The 20,950-nt window shown below is 37.9% G+C and overlaps 1 long non-coding RNA gene and 1 pseudogene across 1 annotated transcript in view; both read right to left on the bottom strand.

The window, feature by feature from the left end:
• Window positions 1-3,915: 3,915 nt before the first annotated feature.
• On the bottom strand, window positions 3,916-9,909 carry LOC118020585 (annotated as a pseudogene).
• Window positions 9,910-13,614: 3,705 nt separating this feature from the next.
• Window positions 13,615-20,950, bottom strand: part of LOC118021212 — a 51,954-nt gene continuing 44,618 nt past the window's right edge. Inside the window, exon 3 of the long non-coding RNA XR_004682135.1 lies at window positions 13,615-13,693. This is a non-coding gene — a long non-coding RNA (uncharacterized LOC118021212). The remainder of the gene's footprint in view (window positions 13,694-20,950) is intronic.

Raw genomic sequence — 20,950 nt, 5'->3', positions numbered from 1 at the left:
AAGCTGGTGGTTATATGATTAGTGCTTAAGGGGACATGCAGGGAGTATTAGATCATAAATGTTTCCTCAAATTTCTACTCGTAAAACTACTTTTGCACGATTTCTCTGGTGCTTATCATTCAGCTGGATATTAACTAGCGGTGAGATGTACAGGCAGTCATGAGTCCCTTGAAGAATGTAGCAACCAGTATGTATTTGATCCTTATCAGAACTATGCAGGCTATAGGTCAGCCTTCTGGGCTAACGGTGAACATTTTTCTGTTTCTATCCCTCATCACTCCTCAAAACTGTGCTCATTCTGCCTCTTCAGGTAAAGATCACCCCATTTGACCCCCTCACTAGCATATTTTGTGATAATTAATTCGTATATCAGGACCCATAGCACAGAGGCTGCCCCAGTGGTCTGGCCCACGTTGAAAATTAAACCTAAGTCCTGCACTTGCAGGAAACACCTGCAGAGGAATCCTAACATGCACCAATCACAATCCAACTCAGCTAGCTTACTTTACTCTAGAACATCAGACCTGCTGGCCATATCAGGAAATCCCCAACCTCCTAGCTAGCTGTGCCCATTTCCAAGGTGCCTCTTCTAACGCTCCTGTGAAACTGGCTCTTGCCTCAAATCCTTTGGGAACAGTCCCCTGTGGCGAGTGAGGCACTGCACTGCTGGGGTCAGGACTACTGGGGTCAGGGCAGCCGAGCTGCACAGACACTGATCTGACCCAGTTGGCAACAGAATTCAGGAGCTTTGTGCACCAGAACAGTGGTCCTTGTCTGTGGCTAGAAGTCCATGGCATCACTGCAGGGTGGGTATACTTCGAAGTCACTACAACCACCTAATGAGGTAAGGTTTCAGAGGAAGCAAAGATGATTTACCTTTAAATTTTTTTAAAAAGATTTTGTTTATTTATTTGAGAGAGAGAGCCCAAGTGGGGTTGGCATTGGGAAAGGGAGAAGCAGACTCCCCACTGAGCAGGGAACCTGATGTGGGGCTCGATCTTGATCCCAGCACTCTGGGATCATGACCTGAGCCAAATGCAGATGCTTAACCAACTGAGCCACCCAAGCACCCCTTTAAATTTTTAACACACACGTTAATTCTAAATTTTTCTAATGAAGTCTACAATTATTCAAGATTTTCATCTTCTTGCTAGCCATGACGAGGGACTTCTTTTGATTTAATGACTCACTGGTATTACTTAATCAAACTTTCAATGCTGATAAGCATTTCCTTTTTCCTTGTCTCATATAAAAAGCTGTTTTGTCTACATTAACAGCTACATTTACTAACATGTTTTAGCAACTTGTGTGCTCGGCATGTTTTCCTTACATCATATACTTTCACTTCAAAAAAGATCCAAGTACATCGGTTTAGAGTTCTTCCACTGAAGGCCTGTGGGGGATACATTTTGCTAGGCTTTATCTCATAAGATTTCCTCTCGTTTGGTTCTCTTATTCCTGAAAGAATTTTTGGCTAAGTGTAAAATCGTAGAGTGATGCCTCCCCCCATCATTTTGAATGTTCTCTTCTGGCATCTGTTTTGCTGAGGAGAAGTCCGCTGTTACTTCACCGTATCTACATTCCAGTGTCATTGGGGAAAGATGCGATAACATCTGGGAAGCACCCAGCAGACTCCTGTCACCCTCAGCCCTCTGGAAACTGTGACTAACATTAAAAGAATATATATAAAAAGAAGTCATAACAACAAAATATAATCTGTTTATTAAAGTCCTGTAACTCAAATATTGAAACACTTAAGAGTAGTCTCTCATACACTCAGGCATTTTCTTTAATTTCTTCACAAAATACAGTTTTTGGTTTTGTTTTCTCTTTTTGAATCAGAGCCTCTCCTGAGACCTGCTGGCAGACATCTCTTTATAACTCATCTATCCCAGTTATCTTGGCAAAAGCTTGGTCTTTCTGGTATATGTTGTCTCAAGTATTTTTTGAACTGACATAAAAGTGAATGCAATCCCCTGATTTTTCTAATGGGTCCTTGTAGAAACATTCTGAATCCAAACCTATGGCTTATATTTTCTGTGAGACACATTATCCTATATTTGCCTCTTCTTCTTCCCTCTTTGGATTTTAACCTTAATTTAAGGTATACATATTTTAGTGAATAATAATTTTCTAAGTATAGTTAAAACATCATTTTTATAAAAATATTGCTTGTTTTTTTTCTACTTTTAAAATAGGTCCCACAGTAGCGCCACAGTGCTTATTGTTACATTTAGAGCTAATATTTTTTTAATTCAAATTATTGTTTTTGGTGGGGGGAGAGGGGAGGAAGGTCAGGGGGTAAAGAGGGAGGGAGCAGAACAAGCAAAGCGGTACTGAGCAAGCAATGTCCTGATACTGTGGAGATAAGGAGACTCAGATAATGGCCAGAGACAAAATGTGTTGCCTAAGTTAACTAATGAGTAGAATAGTCAAGGAGATGAATAGTCAGCAACAAGGCTTTTTGAGAAGCAAAAGGAAAATCATGCATTAGGAGAGAGATGGAAGGCAAAGGTTTCCCTGGTGTATCTTAATTTCATGGAAGAAGAAAAATGGGGACTGATATTGATACATGAGAAGATGTGAAAAAAATAGATCTACAGAACATGGATTATAATATATAATCACATAAATCATACACCTGAATGGCACACGAGCCTACCACAGAGGAAGAGAATTCAAAAGATGACATACTTAACATGTTAAAGAAATCACTGTTGTCATACTCTTTTGGCCACTTAGTTCCCAAACTTGTGTTAAAAAGAAAAAAAATTACTCTTCCTCATCATTCTGACCACTTGGGCCCAAAATAAGTGATCAATATTGCCTGGAACAGATGCTCTTGGAATTTTGTTGAGGTTCCTACGAGTCTTTACCGGACTTTGTCATGTTAGTGGTTCTAAACATGAGTCTACATCATTATGTTAAGCTACTGGCCCCCCTTCATGTCTTCCTTTTACAAGATTTTCTTACTCTTGTGATATATTTTTTTAAGATTTTATTTATTTGAGAGTGAGAGAGAGAAAGAACACAGAGGGCGAGAGCACCGAGGGAGAGGGAGAAGCAGACTCGCCACTGAGCAGGGAGCCTGATGCGGGGCTCAATCCCAGAACCCTGAGATCATGACCTGAGCCAAAGGCAGATGCTTAACTGACTGAGCCACCCAGGTCCCCCTACTCTTGTGATATTTTATGCCATCATCCTAACGGTCAATTATTACCTACACCTGGCTTTGTAATCTGAACACTGGAAAAGGAAACTCTCCCGAATAACTGACTCTCATATTTATTCTAAACACAAACTCACTTAAATTAAATGGAGCAGAATTAAATAAAAAGAAACAAAGATCCTGATATTTCTCTGCCTCTCATATACATATAAAAAATCCATAAAATTAAACTTTACTTTTCACAGAAATAGATTCCTTGGGCTCAGATTTAGATAACTTTTCAGAACTAATGTCATCATCCTTAGACTTGAAATTCCTTAGTGCATTTCCAAGGAGGGGACTGCGTAACAAGGTCAGTATTTATCCTCTTATTAGAGGTGCACTATTGTACAGAATATATTATGGCATTATTAGCATATACTTACAGCAATAAGGGAGATGGAAATCTTAAGGGAGATGTGAGAGAAAAAAAGCCTCAAAAGGAAAGAAACTGGATCTTAGGTAGCACTGGGAACTGGCCAGAGGAGTCCATGACTCTGCTCAGTGCTTCACCAGTACACAATTCTTCTTGTATGGCCTGTGCTTTGTGGTCTGGAAGTACCCCATGTCTAGGGACAGAATCTGACCAATATATATTTTTAATATTGAAAATCTGAGACATTAGATTCTTAAAGCATTTCTATTACCTTTCCTCCAAATCTCATCGAAAACAGGTCTTCCACCTTTAAGACTGTCCCTGGCATCCCTCACATTGATCTCTCCTTCCACAGCACTCTCTTCAGGGCACCCTTGACCTCTGCGTTCCACAGGCTGTAGATCAGTGGGTTCAGCATAGGGTTGAAAAGGCTATAAAACAGGGAAAGGATCTTCTGCTGCTCCTCAGGGTGGTGGGATTTGGGGGCCGTGCACATGACAATGGCACTACCAAAGAAGAGCCCCACCACACAGAGGTGGGAGGAACAGGAGGAGAAGGCCTTTCTGCGCCCTCCCCGGACCGGATCCTCAGGATGGCAAATAGGATGCGTGAGTAGGACAACAGCACCAAGCAGAGGGGCCCGACTAAGATAAACACAGAAGCAGCAAAAATGACCACGTGGTTGAGCCTCGTGTCAGCACAGGCAGCTTGAGGACAGACAGGATTTCACAGAAGAAGTGGTTGATTTCACGAGGACCACAGAAGGGCAGCCTCAGGATGAGAGCCACATGGACCAGGGCCAGCAGGGAGCCACATGCCCAGGAAGTGACAGCCTGAATGGAGCACACTCTCCAGCTCATGATGACAGAGTAATGTAGGGGTGGCAGATCGCCACGTACCGATCATAGGACATCATTACTAAGATGAGACACTCAGTGTGAGCAAAAGCCATGTATAAAAACGTCTGCATTATGCGTGGGACAAAGGAGATAGTTTTTTCCTTGTTGAGGAGGTTTGCCAGCATCTTTGGGACATTATTTGAAGCATAGGCTAATGTCGATGATGGCCAGGTGGAAGAGGAAGAAGTACATGGGGGTGTGCGGTCGGGAGTCCAGCCAGATTAGCCCCAGGATGATGCTGTGTGTTACGTCAGCTGGCGATCCTTTTCAGAGCCATTACGTCAAATCCTTTAATCCACAGAAAAGCAGAAAGAAAACTATTCAAGTAGTGTAAGTGAGCACAAGGTTGCATGTACTATTTTGATGTCTACAGAATTTTATTTAACTTTGATCACAAGACCCTTATTTTTACTATCATGATGGCAGTCACATAATAATTTATTTTCCAGAATGACAAATTATTTCATTTGGGGGAAAGTCCCATAGCCATATTCTCATATATGTTTACTTTCTAATTGATTTAGTTTTCAAATTTTGTTCCCATTTTCTTTTTATCATTTGTTTTGCTTTTATTTTATAACTTGTGGAGTACATTGCACATAGCAGGTGCTCAATAAATGGTAGAGTAAATAAATGAATGAATGAATTAAGGAATAAGATTTATAAATGTAACCTCAAAGAGATCTGTTTCCTTCTCTGTTCACTAGCTTTAGGGCTTTAGCAAATGAAGTTGGCACTAACTTTTTTACTTCCTGATGCTACACAGGGAAATCTGACTGTTTCCCTTTTAAGCACGAACAGAGCAACATCACTAATCTGGTCAGCATTCATAGAAGTAATTTATGGTATAGGGTCAGGGCAAGTGGTTATCATGTGAAGACTTAACTATATAATGTTTCTATTCCTGCCGCACCCCACCCTCTTGCAGAACTGCTTCCCTGGCTCTGTGTAGATGCTATTTCTGGACCCCCCTGCATTTGGACAGTACCTAATATAGCACCCATTTGTTGGATGGATGGATGGATGGATGGATGGATGGATGGATGGATGGATGGATGGAAGGCATTACATTAGGAATAACATCCAAAGTGCCTATCCCAGAATTTAATCAAATCTTTGACTCTTCTTTCATTTTTTCTGGCTGCCATTCCACCAACCATATGGTCACAGGGATGACAGAAACAGAATCCTGAAATGTTCCATAGAACTGATTATATACACCTATTATATGACAACTCATGATATACTTGATCATTCTCAATATGCAGCTTATGATTCCAGCTCTGAAAATTTCAACCCTATCTTAAGACCAGAAAGCTGCCTGCCCATAAGTTGACCTAGTACCTCTTGTTCAGGATGCTAATTTCTGAAGCTCTTCCTTCCTCCAGGCCCCACCTTCTCTCAACTACCACACTTTGAAAAAGGCCCCTTACTCACTGTGATACCAGCCTTTGTCTTATCTTAGAGATAGGATTAGATTTAGAAGAAACTGCACAGAAGTCAGCAGAGATTTTGAAGGTGAGAGTTGATGATCTTGCACCCTCCAACTGTCTCTGAAAGAGAGACTTTGAGGTGCAGGGCTTGTCCCTGTTCCCTCGACACAGGCTGATGTAGGTACTGGGGCCTGCTCACCGTGAACACCAACAGTAAAGGTTTTATAGCAAGCTTGTCTTCACCCAAGCGCACCCAGATTGTCTCTGAGTATCCCTGGGGGAGAGGAGACAAGGACATACATCTCTACCAGGAGAACCAAAATTGTTTGTCTTTCTGTCTCCATTTCTCTGGGCCCTGGGGATGGACATTCAGAAGAAAAGGAGCTGGCAAATGATGACTTAATACCCAGATGAATCCATACATATGAAACTTGTGTAGTAATAAAAACAAATGTACTCCTGGGACCACAATGCAAATTATACCCCTCAAGTATTTGGATGGTGATGGGTTCCTGGATCTCTATCTTGTCCCAGATGGATTTGTGAAGCTTGGAGGAGGCAGAGCATCATCTTCATGAGACAGTGGGTTGAAAATTGGCATTGATTTTTTTCTTTCCTCCTTAGATAATTCTAAGTTGGGTGATGGTAGATAAGGAAAACTCTTCTGTCAACCTTCCTACACTGTGCTGAGTCCTCTCCATGTAGTACCTGAGATTTGACATGGGGTGTTGGAAGTAAGGGAAAACAGACACCAAAGTAAAAGTGGCCTTGAAGAGGAGTCTGATAGAAGCTTTGGGATTTGGGGGAAGCACATCTTTACTATGATACACTCATAAAGTTCTGTGAACCTTCTAATATAATAATGACTTGGACTGAGGTGCTGACTTTAGATTCACATAATAAAACATAAACAGAGAATTTCTTGAAAATTTTTCTGATTGTCTCTCTTATGTGTGTCAGTCTTATATGTGTATGTGTGTGTATTTTCTCAATGGGCAGTTTTGGAGAGAAATATCCAAAACTCATTTATCAGATCACATTTCGTTCTTTACTTAAAAGAGGAGAAGTGAATTGTTAATGCATGAACAATGTAGTTCTCTGTTAATAAGTGAAGGAACGATATATGCCTATGGTTTCTGGCTGACAGCCTAGTCAAGGATTCAAAGCCCATGTATTTCCATGGGCAGAATAAAGAAGCTCAAGGAATAAATATCCTGAAACTCTGGAGGAGTGAAAAGTTTAGAAGTTAAAAAATACAGTGGTTAAAAAATTAACTGAAGCCTTTAAGATAAATTTATTGACTACCTGAAACTGGAGAACTAAATAAAATATTGCCAAGAGGATTTTAAGTTTCTATATAGTATCCACATATGGATACTTTATATCTGTAATTATCCACATGTAGATACTTAATAATTTAAGTCATTCTTTTATTAATGCAATCATTCAATTTACATTTACTGAGCATCTGTTATATGTGGGCACTGTCCTAGACACTGGAAAAGCAAACATTAATGAGATACTGCCTTGATATTCAAGGGCCTTACAGTCTCCCTTCAGAGTGAGCCATGCAAATAAACAATACAGGAGTTGTGACAGAAGTGAGCACAGTATACCATGGTATTGAGTAAGAGTGTACTAGATCATTCTGAAAAGGAATTGGTACAGGCTTTACCATGAATGAGTTACTTAAGCATTCTTCAGGAGGATATAAGGTGTACAGGACATGCCAGGCTTCCCCTAGGGCATAAGGAGGGAAAGGCAAAAGAATGATATTGGAAAGGGAGTTCACAAACAAGCTTCTGTACCATGTCAAAGATGTTGGCCTTCCTTTTGAATAAAGAGGATTATATGACGACATATGTAGTTACAAAGATTACTTCTTGTTTAGTGTAGAAGACTTTAAAAGAATAAGATTGGAGACCATGAGGCCAAGCTATCTGAAGAGCTGATGTGTTCCAGGGAGAGATAATGAGTACTTGAGTTGGGGAGATAGCCAAGGGGACAGGGAGAGAGAATGCATATGAAACACAATTATCAGTATTTAGTGATGTTGTGTATGTGCTGAGGCAAAAAACAGATCTTGGATACTTCCCAGATTTCTGGCTTATGTGGCTGTACGTAGAGTGGTTTCATTCACTTATACAAAGAATACCTGGGGGAGAATTACGATAAGGGCTGAAGAAGAGTTTTTTCATAGTTTTTAATATGATATGTTTGATGGGCCTATGGCACATACAGGTGGAAGCGTCTAATAAGGAATTAACCGAATTGTTTTGGAGTTCATTAGAGATATCTAGCCCAAAGACATGGACTTGGGAATCATATGCATAAGTGATAGTTAAAGCCATGATAATGAAGAATATTTAAGGAGAGCAGTTTCAGTGAGAAGAAAGGACAAGAACATTATCTTAAGAATGGCCAATTTTTAAGAGATGGACAGAGGAAGATAAATCTCCAAAGGAGAGTGAGAAGAAAGATCAGAGAAATAGCAAATCAGAAAATAGAAAAGAAGGAAATCAGTGAGCTATGCTCTGTCTTATGCCAGGACACAAACTGAGATAGTCACTTTAATCCTATGAGTAATTCTATTTTTTAGATACAAGAAAATTCTTCTGCAGAGAGATACACTGAAGTTAATATTTATAGAAAAAATAAAGTAAGACCAAAATTACTAAGAGAAAGCCATTATTATCCTTCGAGAAAAATACATCACTTTTTTTGCATCATTTCCCATTTGTATTGACCCATACAAGGGTGAACATTATGCAGTATGTAGAGAAAATTTTAATTTCCAGAGAGCCTGTTAATAAGATGTTAATCAGAAATATACTACAGTACAAATGTACAGTGACTTCCTTGTGAAAATGAGAAGTAGCTATTACCCTGTGTAAAAAAGAACTCAGCTGATAGCATATGATGCCAAGGATAAAGACGCACAGGACCAAACATTTCCAAAGTGAGAATTATAGTTCATCCTGCTAGGAATCCATCACATTCAAAAGAAGCTTCTGTTAGTACCCTGGAAGCATACCCATCCTCCAGTAACTCATCAATTAATTCCTCAACACACACAGAAAGGCTGATGAATAGGAAAATAATGGATTTCATACCTTCTTATTTTTTTCTCCAGTTAGGGGACAAAGTCCACATGATCTTTCATATCTCCAGAACTACAGTACAGACTCAAAAAGAAGGGGAAGGAGCGAGGACATTCTCAAACACAGAGTCAGTGTCAGATGGCCTGTGCATTAGTAATACAATTTTGGGGGCACCTGGGTGGCTCAGTCGGTTAAGCATCTGCCTTCAGCTCAGGTCATGATCCCAGGGTCCTGGGATGGAGACCCACGTTGGACTTTGCTCTGCAGGGAGTCTGCTTCTCTCTCTGCCTGCCGCTCGCCCTACTTGTGCTCTCTCTGTGTGTGTGTGTCAAATAAATAAATAAAATCTTAAACAATACGGTTTTGAAGGATAAATTGTATATCTGTTAATTTGTTGTTGGTTTTTTTTTTTTAAGAAAACCATTCAATTCTCCCTTAATCTTTCAACTATTACCCATTTTGTAGCGTGGGCTTAGGTGATAGAGAAATGTTTCTCAAAGCATGGTCCAAGGACCACCAGCATGAGAAGAGCACTTCATTCTTTATAAGAAAAAAAAGCACTTTGCAAACTCTAAAACACAAAGTAAATGTACAGTTCTATTTTTAAAAAATCTTTTATGCATGCAAAGAACCTTAGAGAACACTGAATCCAAAGGTGTCATTTTAAAGATAAGAATACTGAAGCTAGGACAGGTATGACTAAAGGCAGATTTCAGATAAGAACCCAGGCATCTCAAATCTAGTGTATTTAAAATGAAATGTTCGGTTTTCTTCTTCTTGACTTATCTATCACAGTAAGTTGCCTCACTACACCCCCTGCCAAGTTACGCAAGTGAGAAACAGTCATTCCTGATTCTCCTTCCTCTCCAAAAGGTATCTGAATTCTGTTCATGACAGCCCATAATCTAAGCACCATGGGGTGGTGGGGAAGGTGTATATCTGGATAAGAAGGGAGGAAGATTTGACCCTCATAGTATAAAGGGCCTTAAATACATACCTTTAGCATGGTTTCCATTATTAATTAGTCAAATGAAAATACTTGATCTGTGCCTTTCTTAACCTCTGTGAGGCTTTATTCTAGTTGAAGGCGGACAAAATCCACTAAACTAATGTAACGTCTCTTTAACTTGACTTCCAGCTCCTATTCCACCTCCTGCTTAAAAATTTTCAATGTCCTCTCTTTGAACCATATAAAATCCAAATTCCCTTTGAAGGTTATGAGAATGCTAAATGATCTGGCCCTTCCGGCTTCTCAAACTATATCTCTGGAAATCTTCCTCTTCGATCAGGGAGTTAAAGTTATACTGGACCTAGGCCAGTCCTAGATCATATCAAAATCTTGCCAGCCTCAGGGTTTTTGTGCTCACGGGTCCCTATGCCAGGAGTATGTTCTCAGTTTAGTTATCACTTGTCCCCTTCTCTCCTACCACACTACCATGTCTCATAGCAGCACATGCACAAGCTAAAATTTGTATGCCTTTTCATTGCTGCTTCTTTGTCTTCTCTACTAGACGCAAAGTCCTTAAGGGCAGGGACTACGTCTTGTATCATTATACTGAAAATCCCAGTGGCTTCTTATAGTAGGTGCTCAATTAATTTGCTGCATAAATAAGTCAACACATTTATGATAATTAGACTTATTTCATAGTGGCTAATTGAAAAGAGTTAAGAACATAATATATTAGTCAATTTATGCTTTTTATGAAATACACATTTTTATTGAAAAAGATTACATTATTATAGCCTTAGAAAAGCAGATTTTCCTCATATGTTTGCTCACGGATCACCATTTCCATTACACTGAGCAGGACTTGTAAGATGTTCAGTTACAAAACTCCCTTTGCCTAACTTCTGTCACTGCTGAGGTTTTTTTTTTTCCTTTTTTCTGATCTCCTTTTTCATTTCTTTCTCCCCCAATTATTTTCTTCTCCCTCCCTCCTTCCCTTTTCCTTGCCTTCTTCCTCCTTCCCTCCCTCTCTTCCTTTTACCTTCTCTTCTGTGTGTTCTCTTGGGCCCTTCCCCTCAACACTCTTCTCTCCTTTGAATGTAAATGATTTTCTGGCATGGTGTGAATCATAATTAAATGAAGAATGTCAAACAGGACTTGAGATAACAAGGTAACAAATAGCAAAAATCAAAGCAAACAAAAAAACAACAGCGATAAAGCTTTTTAGCAGCCTCAGATCTTAAAGCTCCTGCGCTGACTAATTCAGGGGGCTACATACCCCATCGTTCCTCCTCGTATCTACCCCAAGAAGGTATAAGTATGAATAATGCATGGGCTACCTGAGTTAGGAACCCTATTGACTTAGCTATTCCTCCTCTCCCAGAAGGCCTAATTTTTCATATTAAGAGAAATCTAATTATAATTTTTGATTTGTCCTTTCCTCTTTCTTGACAAATAGCCTATAGATGCATCTTTAGTAACACAGGTAAAGAATAGGTCTGCTGGACTGCTTGTAATTATATCAGTGTTCCTCACTGAATATGGCTGAGCGTGAGCTAACATCCATATGAGGAGGACTCGTGCTATAACCCATTGGTTAGTATGGAATAGTGGCCATAACACTCAAGTTTGGATTCTTTTATAAGTTTTTTTCTTTTAAGTTGTTTTCATGCCAATCCTGGACACACGGTAGGAGTGGAAGGTGGTGGTATAAATTTATTTCCCTTCTTCTCCATGACAACTTGCATAATATATAAAACATCTGTAATACTGGTATATTAATCAAAGACTATTGGTTTATCATTGATCAAGAGAATAAGAGGGTTTCATGTTTCTATAACTAGAATGGGGATTAGTCAGAAGAAAATTCAGGAGTGCTTAGAACCTGAAGTTCAAGGCAAAGTGTCTCTTAAGCTTCTTAGGTTGAGATCTAGGTAAAATTCATATGATTTAATGATTACTGATGTGGAATTATCCCACATACAGAATCTTAAATATCCCCAAACCCTAAAGACCATGAGATGTCTCACCTACATTACTCAGTGGAGGTCAGACGTTTGAGATTTGGTGAGAATTGCCCATTACAGTGAATTCCTTGCCAGTCAATGCCCCTTTGATAAATTATTTTAAAATAAATAAAAATTGTCTAGTTTAAATTTGTATATTCTACTTAATTGTATTCTCTATCTGGACACATGTTTAATCTCTAACTATATCTAAAATCCTTGAATTGAATTCACATTTATCTCTAGAGACATAATCCTTCATCTTCTAAGAGCTCAACTGGTAATGATAATTAACACATTGGTTCACTTCCTGGTGTATATCAGGGACTGTGCCAGGAACTTTGCATAACTGCTCTCATGCAGCAATTGTTCCAAATATACCCCAAACTGAATAACTTCATGTGAATGAGAAAATTGAGACTCCAAGAAGTTAAATAACCTTGAACCCAGGTCTGTCTGATTACAAATCTCATAAATTACTTAACTACTGCCCTATTCTTTGTCTGGTATGTTGTATTTGGTAAGCCCAGGAGGACATAAATATATATACCATATGCAGGATGGTCATGACGTCTGAGTTCCCTTTGCCTTAGTGTTTATTACACAAAGCCATTTTTAAAATACTTTCAACTTTCCTTGATTTTAAATTAACATACATGCTCGGGCGCCTGGGTGGCTCAGTTGGTTAAGCGACTGCCTTTGGCTCAGGTCATGATCCTGGAGTCCCAGGATCGAGTCCCTCATCGGGCTCCCTGCTCGGCAGGGAGTCTGCTTCTGCCTCTGACCCTCCCCCCTCTCCTGCTCTCTCTCTCTCATTCTCTCTTTCAAATAAATAAATAAAATCTTAAAAAAAAAATTAACATACATGCTCAAAGTAAAAGAAAATGAAATTCACCCAAAAGGCAACCATTCAGAGGTCAATTTTATTAACATTTACTGTATTTTTTTGTCAGACTTCATGTAGTTTTAACATAGCTGAGCTCATACTCTATATAAAACTTCCTATGCTACTATACCATTTATCATAACAATCCAGGCAATCTATCAACAAACTTAATTTTAATAGGTGTATAATACCCATTATATGAACATATCATAATTTACTTAATCATTTTTGTATACTTAGATTTTTCCATATACTAAAAATATTATACTACTTTAAGATATTATACTAATACTATACAAGTTATAGTATATGCACATACTATAAATAGAGGAATATTTTTGTGCATAAAACTTCATTTGGGATTATTGCTTTAATTTTTAGAAATATAGTTACTAAAAAAAAAAAAAAGAAAGAAATACAGTTACTGAATAAGGAGTGCCTGGGTAGCTCAGTCAGTTAAGTGTCCGACTTCTTGATTTTGGCTCAGGTCATGATCTCAGCATCATGAGATCGAGCCCTGCTTGAGGTTCCATGCTCAGCAAGGAGTTTCCTCTAGAATTTTCAGGTTCTCTCTCTCCTTCTGCCCCTCCCCCCTGCTTTCTCTCTAAAATAAATAAATAAATCTTAGAAAAAATATATATATGTATACATATATACTTACTGAATGAAAGATCAGAAATATTTTCATGACTCAAGTCAGTACAAACAAATGGTTAGATCAGTGAGTCTTGCTCTACCACTTATTAGCGTGTGACTTTAGGCAAGATACTTAATGTCTCAATTATTTCTTCATTTTTAAATTGGGTATAACATCAATACTTCAGAGTTCTTGTCAGATCTAAATAGAAAAATAAAGAGATTACTATTACTTATTATGTTATGAAAGTACTCTCTGAAAAGATTGATCCAATTAATTTTTCCATCTTAAGTATATAAGAATTTCTTAACATCTACTTGCTTGTGTCTTTCTGCGTACATGTATATAATTCTTAGACTTCAGTAATTTGTTAGTTTAGGATTCTATATTTTAAATCTGCATATTTCTCATTACTAGTAACTACGTTGTGCCCTTCTCAGTACATCAGAGGCCACCTGGCATTCCACCCATCTCACTATTGGCAATATTTTAACCTTGGTCATCTGATCATGTTGATTTCTGCCAAGTTTCTCCACCATAAAGTCACAATTTTTCCTTTGTAACTTATTAAAGTTTTGTAGGAGATATTCTGATGCTATACCAACATTTTGACCCTCATCAGAACTTTATCCACCAGGTTTAGCTTCAACTGATACCGCCTGCCTAAATCAATCACCATTATAATGGTCACCAAATGACAAGTTTTTTTTCTATTGTTTCTTCTACATTTATGAGTTGTCATTCTTCTAAGTTGTCTAATTCTTCTAAGAAGAGCTTACATATCTCATTTTACTGGTCATTTATTTGTTTATATCAGTATGGATTCATGAATCCCTATTTTATTAAATGGATTATAATCTGTTACTTTCATTTTTTATTTTTATTTGGCCAATGAGAGTCCCTTCATGTTGACTCCTATATCCTATTATTACATCCACACTATTTTTTTTTTTAGAATTTTCTTATTTTCTGATGTAAATGTGTTACAGGCTCTTCTTATATTTTTTTTCTTTATTTTATTTTGGAATTAGCCATTTCTTCAGGCAGCCCTGTTCCCTTTAGTGGAGAAGTTTAAAAACCAGTATCTGGGCTCTTAGTGTGCTCACTCTCAGCAGGGTGTCAGTGTTTGTAAGGAGACCAGCAAACAGGGGTGGGAAACAAATGCATTTCCATGTTTCCATATTTACACACACTAACATATACATCTAAAACTATTTCTGTATTTATGTATATATATTTTAAACATGATTCACTAAAACATAACTTGTACTTAATCAAAATTAAAAACTTCTGGTCTTTGAAAGTCATCATTAAGAAAATGAAAAAAAACAAACTACTGAATTGAATAAAATTTTCACAATGCATATTTCTGACAAAGGACTTCTGTCAAGAATATATAAAGGCCTCTTAAATTTAATAAGGAGACAAATGACCCAAATAATAAATGAGCAAATGGTTTGTACAGATACTTTGCTAAGGAAGATATACAAAGGATCAATAAGCACATTTAAAAATGTTCAACATCATTAGCCATCGGAGAAATACATATTAAAACAAGGAAATATCACAGTACATCCACTAAAATGATTAAAATTAAAAACCCAACTGTGGAGAAGATGTTGATCAAATGGAATTCTTATATATTGCCAGGGTGAATGTAAAATGGAACAATTTTTCAGTGCCATATAAACTAAAACATACACTTCTATGTGGTAAAGTAAGTAAATACTTTTAGGTATTTTCCAAAGAGAATGAAAACATATGTTCAAAGACATGTGTACAACTGTTCAGAGCTATTTCTAAAAAAATAGCAAAACAATCCAAATGCCAATCAACAATTGAATGGATTAAAAAATCATGGCATATCCATACAGTGGAATACCACTCAACAATAAAAATAAATGAACTGCTGATACATGCATTATTAATATGGATGAATCACAAAATCATGTAGTGAAAGAAGCTATACAGAAAAGAACATATTCTGTATGATTGCATTCATATGAAATTGTGGAACAGGCAAAACTAATCTATAGTGACAGAAGTCTGTGGTGGTATATCAGTGGTTGCTTAGGGCAGAGGGTGAGGGGACATAAATCCACTGTAAAAGGACACCAGAAGAATTTTTTGAGGGATGGAAATGATCTATATCTTGATTGTGCTGATTTGTCATAACTCATTGGACTTGACTCTTAAATAGATACACTTAATTGTGTGTAATCTATTCCTCAGTAAAGTTGTCTAAAAAACAAAATGATTTCGTACTGCTTGCTCCAATTCCAATCCTACTCTTCTGGTGCTTCTAGTCTATCATCATGCCATAGTTGTGACTACTTTTTCCAGTTGTGAAGAAGTCCTCAAAGTGTTTGCTTATTTGTTCAACCAACTACTTCTTTGTTCAATGCATGCAATCTCCCAACCATGCTACCTCTATACTCTGCATCCTGGAGTGCCTCCAGCACATATGCACAGATTCCTGCATGATTATCCCACCCACACCATGCAACTGGCCAACTGCTGATTTCTTTTTCTAGGAAAAGAAGGTGGGAAAGATGGGAATATCTATTGCATTTTATAGCTTTATTCTCTTCTCCTCCTCATCATCTTTGTTTCCACTGATTTCTTCTTTTCTTTCTGTATTTGTCTTTCATTGGAAACTTCATATGTGGAGTTTTATATAAGGTGATAGGATGGTCCAGCTATCCATTTTGTTGAGATTCCCTCAAATATGAATGTTTTCTGGACTGGTTGGTTTATCCAATGAGGTCTTCAGTCTTGTGTCTATTTGTGAGCAGGAGGGGTAGAATGAACCTGAGTGTGAGAGATTGGGGTGCAGGGAGAGTAATTGGGCACACACTCTCATTCTTCAGTGCTCAGACTTTCACTTAATTCTTCTGTCTTCAGATCGAAGCCTCAGTGGCTTCTGCTTCATCTGGAATCCCAAAATTTAGGACTTCTTATCCTCAATTTCTCCATAAAATGAGCTTCCAGGCTCCTGCCCAGGATGAGTTGTTACCTAGCTGTGTGGAATGGTGCAGAGTCAGAAGTTCCAACCACTTTAATAACAGATTTTCATCTTATCCCCCTGTTTTCTCCTCTTTGTGTACCCCCAGGGTCCACTGTTGCTAATATATTCAAGTCTGCAGCCTCTCAGGGGCTCTTGGAAGTAATGTGTCTTACCTCTTATTAGTTTTCCCTTCTGCATGCTCATTAGTTGGTAGTTTCTTGTCTGATAAATTAGTTGTCACTCCTCCCTCTGCTTTCTATCTATATTTTTTTAAAATGCTGCAATTCCTCTTATTCACTATGTCTCCTCTGCCATTCTATTTGCTCCTGTGCATTATACATTGTGCTCTATCCATTTTGGTGGTATCTGGGAAGATGAGATAAATATGTATGATAAATCTTCCTTTTCATAAGAAACCATTTATTATCACTTAAAATAATCTATTTCTGTCACTAATTCCTCACTCTAAGAATTCTCTCTAAAATGAATTGAATTTATCTAATCTTTTACAAGAAAATTGCCTTAGCATATTCAGGAAAATCTTTTGACTATTAGTGGATTGCTGGCTTATTTTTTTCAGAAGTTATTTAATAAATGGGGGGATTGTTTACCTTTAAATATGATGTGAAGATTATTAAATTCTATCAGAGATACCCTGTCAGTATCTCCCTGTCTGGATTGTCTATAATGAATTGAATCCATCCTGGGTTCTTCTTCCATTTACCTTAATCCCAACCCTGCTCCATTGGTATGTTTGATGGATGGTAAGTATAAAAACCAATGTAAATGCAAGATCAAAGAACTCAAAATTGGTCACTTCAGCAATAAATGTCAGTCTATTTCATTACTTGGCTTCATGGACCCAAACTTACTTCTACAAGAATTTGAATTAAATGTTTTTCATCATGAACTGATTTGTTAGTTCAAATGAATGTCCAATCTGGTTTGTGTATGTATAAGAATATATATACATTCTTTGTGTACTGCTTTCCTGGGGATGAGGGAGTCACCTGACACATCCATCAGGTTAATTTAAAGACCTGAGGTAGCCTGAGTCTGGGGATGGGGTTGGTGAGGGTGTATTTATGTTCTTCACTGAAGAATGGTCAGGGTTCTGGCTTCTTCAGTTGTTAGCCAACAGGACAAAGCTGAGAAGCTCAAAGGCTGTACTCAAATATGAACCTAAGTGGAAGAGCCTCACCTATTAGGGACTTATTAAAGCCTTCTGGCATATTCTCCCTTGCTTCCTTCCCCCCTCCCTGAGTAGTTGTGAAAAATCTAGAAAGTTTTTAAGTTGAAAGGTATGTGCACCTCTGAGCCTGCCCAGGGAAATCACCTTCAGGGTTTTTCAGAAGTTTTCTTGTTCTTGCTCCCAGAGAGCTCTTACAACTTCAGTTAGTTCACTAAAGAACCTCATGGAGCCATTTAGAGAACTCATTAAAAAGACACAGCTGGAAAGTTGCCTCAGGTATTTTGGCAAAGATGAAAAAAAAAACTTTTTAATTGATCTCGAAGGAATAGAAACTATTTCAGGATCTAAAAAGTGTCAGGAAAAATCTCCTTGTGGAGTTCATTAAACCTTGCCTCTGTTAATTACAGAGCAATGCTCTCTGCAGGCAACTAGTCAAGAGACCATGGGGCACAATGCCTTTTGGGAAAATGTCCTGGTTGCTACACTGTGGGACCCCAGAGTCAAGGCTAAGAGGAATGTGGAGACACACTCCTTGGAGAATGGAGTTCTAAGCATCTTATCAATGGATTGAGCTCTTTTTCTTATTCACACATTTAAATAAAATAACAAACCAAATAACTGCCAATGTATTTCAGGAACAGATCTTTATATGAATTATTGTAATCATCAAAATAATTTTTATGAGTGAATATTTATTACCTTCCTATTTATGAAAGAAGAAGCAAGTTCAGTCAAGTTAAATAACTCATCCAAGGTCATATAAGTGACACATCCAAAATTTAAAACTGATTCCAAAGCCTTTTCCATTTTTCTGCTGAGAGAGTCTAGCATGAACTCAAGCACAGTCTCCCTACACCTACTCATAGTCCCCAGTTCAGCCACCCAAACAACCACCCTGTATATTTTTTCCTTGGTAATAGCAAAACATAAAGACGATGATAAAGGTTATAAGCTAGAACTTCCTCAAAGTAACATTATTCCAATTTTAACATTTCCTGCTGCTAGCACGTCTGTCCCAGTTGCTGTTAACCCCAGATCTAATTCCATCATCTCCTTGCCACACAGTCCATTTAGAAACCTTTGCTAGTCTACTAATACAACTGAATTTTTCTCAACAGACAGATACCAAACTGATGCCAAATTATTCAACCTTCTCAGTTCTTCTGTAAGGCTTAACTAAGGCCCAAGGTATGGAGGAATGCTTGGGGTTAATAAGTTACAATGTTTGTCTGGGTCCTCAAGAGCTGATGCCATGACATGATTAGATGTGAATGGTATTTACTGGGGAAACCCCATGGGAGAAAATGAGGGATCTAGTGAAGGTTTGGAGAGCCATTTAATTCAGGTCTGATTCCTGGGAAGGAGAGAGAGAAGAAAGGAAGGGAACATATATACACGCACCACCTGGGGTCACAGCCAGAAACAGATGGCTTACCTAAATTCAGTAATTTGAAGAAAGTTTGATGAGGTAAGAAAGCTACTTCCAAAGCTATGTGTAGGGTGTGGGAACCAGAAGGGATAGATAGTACAAGATCCCAGGATAATGCAGGATCTTGGGCTGGTAATAAAACTTCTTTACAAACTATAGGCCTAAAGGAGAAGAGGAGATTGCTGTTACTAGAACCTACAGAAAAGAGGAATGTGTAGAAAGGGTGGCTGATAGAAGATGGAATCTTAAGTCAGTTGGACTAGTCCATGCGGACCCTGCAGGAAATGATTAAATACTAGACCTCATTCTCCTCCCTTTCTATCTAGTCTCTTACTTTTGTTTCCAATGAGCCAAACCCAATAAGAAGCCAGAGGGCAGTAAAACCCTTTGGGGGGGAATCGGAGGGGGAGATGAACTATGAGAGACGATGGACTCTGAAAAACAAACTGAGGGTTCTAGAGGGGAGGGGCGTGGGATGATGGGTTAGCCTGGTGATGGGTATAAAAGAGGGCACGTTCTGCATGGACCACTGGGTGTTATACGCAAACAATGAATCATGGAACACTACATCAAAAACTAATGATGTAATGTATGGTGATTAACATAATAATAAAAACAAAACAAAAACCCTATGGTGTAGTATACACAGATCGGTTTTACTGGGCACAGAGAATGACAGAGAAAGGTGAAGCATGGATATGGAAGGGGCAGAGGGAAGATGTCCACACACAATTTGATTTGTATATTTTTCAGAACTGGCCACGGTTTTAGACTCCAACAAATCAGAAATCTCAAGGAAATTCTACACATATTGTATTCATAAATATTTACTTCAGGAATAAATAACATCGCGAATAGCAATAAAAAGTACAGGATTTAATAGTGATAAGAGGAAGGGAAAGTTCTTCTTTAGAAAAGATTATCAACTAATAATTGTAAAAAGTAATGACAGAATTGGAAAATCACTATTTTGCAGCCAACCTAATAATTGATTCAGGCAGTCAATGAATTCGAAAATAATTGGCTGAAAATACTGTTAGGAAACAGAATCCTTACATAGTCTCCAAGATTCATGATGCAGAATACTAATTAATTTCAGTGGAGAAAAATGTTCCTTTACAATGGAGAAATCTCGTGGAAATCACCTAACCAGATCACCAAACTTAACATTATCAATAGTGGGACATACTGACATCATGTGCCTCATCATACAATGCTGGGAAGAATACAACATAATCTAGGTAGAATTCCTCCACAAAAAAAGTTTTATCTGGATCTAGATATGAGGAATCCAAATTTCAGGGCATTCTACAACTACCTGGACTCTTCAGAAATATCAATGACGTGAAAGACAAAGGGAGAGGCAACACTTTGAGAATAAATGAGGCTGAAGAGATAAGAAAATAAATGCAATGCATGATCTTTACTGGATCTCCAATTGAAAAAACAAAGAGCCATTAGTACATAATATTATTGTATCAATGTTAAATTTTGTGAGTGTGATAATGGTATTGTGTTTAATATTTGTTTTTAGGAGATTCATGCTAAATTATTCAGGAGTGAATGGGTATTCGTGTACATATATTCTACTAAAGTTCACTCATACTGTCTAAAACATACTTTTAAGTGATTCAGCAAAATATATATTTGCAAATCATATATATTTATTTTGTATATATCATATGTTATATGCTAGAATAAACTACATTAACAAAAATTATATTATATTATATATTCCCCTCCTTAACCTCAGCATTATTGACATTTTAGACAGGAAACCAATTCTTTGTTGTGGCCAATTGTCCTATACATTGTAGGATGTTTAGCAGC

Source organism: Mirounga leonina, unplaced genomic scaffold, assembly GCF_011800145.1.
Source record: "Mirounga leonina isolate KUSES-001 unplaced genomic scaffold, KU_Mleo_1.0 Mir_174, whole genome shotgun sequence".
NCBI classification, from domain to species: domain Eukaryota; kingdom Metazoa; phylum Chordata; class Mammalia; order Carnivora; family Phocidae; genus Mirounga; species Mirounga leonina.
The sequence above is the reverse complement of the archived record's forward strand: the minus strand, read 5'-3'. Positions and strand labels throughout refer to the sequence as shown.